General features: G+C 44.5%; 1 non-coding gene across 1 annotated transcript; it reads right to left on the bottom strand.

The window, feature by feature from the left end:
* Positions 1 to 286: 286 nt before the first annotated feature.
* On the bottom strand, positions 287 to 360 carry TRNAT-UGU (transfer RNA threonine (anticodon UGU)). Its single transcript has one exon. It is a non-coding gene; the product is annotated as a tRNA-Thr (tRNA).
* Between the last annotated feature and the right edge of the window lie 3242 nt (positions 361 to 3602).

The raw sequence follows: 3602 nt of genomic DNA, 5'->3' as shown, positions 1-3602 counted from the left end.
GAAAGTGATTAGGAAAATGAGCACATTGAAAAAGACAAGCATTTGCAATGCAATAGGTCTCTCATTATTAAAGTTTGAGCTATTGGCATTGCTAATAATAATGCAACACCAATAGCTCAAACTTTAATAATGCGAGACCTATTGCATTGTAATGCTTGTTTAGCTTGCAGGGATTGTGTGTGCACGTGGATGATTGTAGCAGCAACATCGTGGATTTGAAAACAATGTCTTTTTCTATAAAAAAATTGGTTTTCCTAAGTCTATTGGGACTATGCGACAAAAATGTAGGCACTGCTGAGATTCGAACTCAGGATCTCCTGTTTACAAGACAAGCGCTTTAACCAACTAGGCCACAGCGCCTCCTGCAGGATGAGATGTCACGCACCATTTCTTGGTGAAGTGCCAAGCAGTGCACAGTTTTCAACGTACAAACTGTTATTCTTTTTCATCTGCTCCCAACGGGACGATGGAGAACACAGAAAACCTGATACACAAATGGAAAACTTACGAGGGTCATGAAAAGTGTACATCCGCACACATACATATCTGTATTCCTGCAGTATGCATTCATTACAGTATGAATATGATACACCGATGGAGTAAGTGATATACATACGTGAAAGTACAAAACGTAAACAAGAGTGCATTGATACAAAGGCCTCCTATATATATAATACACATATGAATGTCTACGTAGGTAATCCGCGTGCCATTTCCTGCACCTCTTGTGACCCCCTGCCCGCCCCACCTCGGCAGCACAGAGGTCAACGCCACATACTGCATCTGTAAAGCGCCGATGAACTCACAAAGAAATAAAAGTGTTTTAAATGTTTAATGTTTTCTTATCTCCATCTGCAAAGATAAAAAAGACATTTTGCTTGCAACTTTCTCATCAGAGAACAAATGTTAACTCGCTTCAAAAGGTGCACTTTTGATTGTGTATTTGACACTTTGGAACTTGTGCAAATATTTGTTTATTTGATCGTTGCTTTATTATTATTTTTAAAATGCAATTAAGAATTGAAATTAAAAACAAACAGAGAGTCCCACGAAAACCTGGATGCTGTGTTACAGAAAGGGTTCGCCAGTGTCTGACAAGCCTACAGGGCAATCCGGCAGTGCCCGAGGGCTGGTATTATAGGTCTGTTTGTGGTCGGTTTTATGATCTACTTCACTGATTTGTACTGTTGATTTATTTATTAAATCAAATATAGGAAGCTCAAGCAAGCTCAGATCCATTGTCAATAAGCCAGCACATCACACTGTTATTTACCAGATTAAACAACTGTCCTCACTGTAAGGCGCTACCTTAATCTTCCTGCACAGTTGGCGTGGCTTTTCCATTTCATGAATCTATGAGGAGAAATAAAAACAGCACTGGCCAATAAGGGCATCGAACCCGCTCCGTTCCTTAGCTTCAGCAGCAATGATTAACGACACAGGGCAGATGTCTCAACAAACATGCAGATGGGACATTCCTAACTCATCACAAAACACATGGAGGCGCTCAGACATCCTGGGCCGACTCAGAACTTGCACATATCAGGAAGCAATCACCAATGGACAGGTACATTACTTGAACTGCACTCAATGTGCCTGAGTAACAAGAACGACAGGATGAACTAATCGAGAGAAGGATGGCTCTGTGGAGTGACGGGGGAGGGAAACTGAAGGCGCGTAATGCGCGCACTGAATAACGAGGCTTGGCCCACTGGAGGTGGCAATAGGAGCACGCCGAGGCGCACTTTAAAATGCTGTTGGTGTTGTGCGAGCGCGCGTGCATATCTCCTGTCATGCGTGCACTACGCAGGGAGTTGCCTCTCATGGAAATGAGCCCTACGCAAGTGAACATCTTCTGTTCACGAGTACGTCCCCATTTCCAGTCCGTCTCTTGCGGGTGCCCATCTCTTGACTAGCATGAGAGGCAAGTCAGTAACAATACTTCTCGCTGGCGGCAGCGCTTTGCACTGCATTCGCCAGGCGAGACCTAAAAAACGATCCCACCATAGTGCTAAAGCAATGTATATGTGCTGGCATATAAATACTGGTTATAGGGTATTTCTACGTTGCACTCTCTAACCTAGATGCCTAGGGCAGGTGATCTGGCTAAATCCCCTACTGGATGTTCAAAACTCACCATTACCTGATAGAAGGTTATGCAGGTCCAATTCGTAGGTCACAAGTTGGACAACCCTCCTCACAGAGGAAACACAGGAATGATCTGGGCTGAGACGCCGACAACAGCGAACTCGCAGTGACAGCAAAGTGCTCCTCCAATTTGAACATGCGAATGTGTGTGCATTTATAATGACAATATACATGCTTATCCTCTTATGATAGCTATGTTGCCTTCTGGATGAATAACAACGTGTATGATTAAGCCTTGTACTAAATGTTCAAGGTGTTGTGATATTGTACTTACGAAGAGGACATGTAAGCAATATGTTTTCATAGAAACTTATCCTGCACTGTTATGCAGGCAAATGTGTGTCAATAGTTAAATGTCGTATACTTGTAAAGCGCACAGCTGCCCCAGCAAAGGGGCATCCCGGCGCTGTATACCGCTGGGGAACCCATCCTGGCTTTCCCTGTGAGATGGTCCCTCCTGGGCATCTCTAAGGTGAAGACAAGCATCCCCGGCACTGATGGGGCCGTTAGTAGAGATTAAGCAAGCTATTGCCCAGAGTTGCTGAGTTGGACCCATGGTTGGAGTAGGCACCGAGGCGAGAATTATGGAGTCCGCTGACCATGGCCCAAGACCCTGCCGGGTCGGGAATCGAACCCTGGTCCCGGGTCGACCTCTGCTTCCGGGTCTGCCGCCTCTAACCAGTGAGCCACACCACTCTACATACTGTAGAAAAGAAGGCAACTTAAGAAACGTGTCCATGTAAAATAGCAGTGTTTCTTCCAGGACCTAATACAGGTATGTGACTGTATACAGACGTTCCCATGCAATCACACAAGTGTTTTGATGCAAACCCAATCTATAAACGTTTGTAAACAGGGATTTTTACCCCCAAAATATGCTTCCTTGAGTAAGGCTCAATAGTGGAGCAACTTTATAAAAGTCTGTACATTTTTCATACTTTTCATGTGTGCAGCGCCTTGAGACCCTCACGGGTGAGTAGCGCGCTATATAAATCCCCTGATTGATTGACTGTAGGAAAATAGGATCTGCTTCTTATGGTTGATGTGATGCTGTTTTTGAATAGTCTGACTGGGATCCAGTTAATCAGGACCCCAGTCTATTTGCTTTCTTGCTAAACTGTTGTGTTTAGTACCTAGGTACACCCCAGATTGGATACTGGGGTACCTTTCTTAGTCCCTAGTATGTGGTACTCATGTACCCACGGCATAGGTACCCCAGAGGTCTCCCATGGGCTAAAGCATGCATTATGCCACCCATTAGACATCATTTTAAATGGACCACTTAATAAAGATTTAGGTTTACTTTATCTAATGGTCACAGCACTTAAAAACTATGTCACCCCTATAGCAGGCCTTTACAATCCTGAGGGCGGGGTGTGTGGTTCTAAGTGAGACGTTGCCCCAGCACAAGCAGGACACCCCTGCAACCTATGGAGTCCATTGTCCTGGGTCAT

This window comes from Lissotriton vulgaris, chromosome 4_1 (assembly GCF_964263255.1).
Source record: "Lissotriton vulgaris chromosome 4_1, aLisVul1.2, whole genome shotgun sequence".
Classification (NCBI taxonomy): domain Eukaryota; kingdom Metazoa; phylum Chordata; class Amphibia; order Caudata; family Salamandridae; genus Lissotriton; species Lissotriton vulgaris.
The sequence above is the reverse complement of the archived record's forward strand: the minus strand, read 5'-3'. Positions and strand labels throughout refer to the sequence as shown.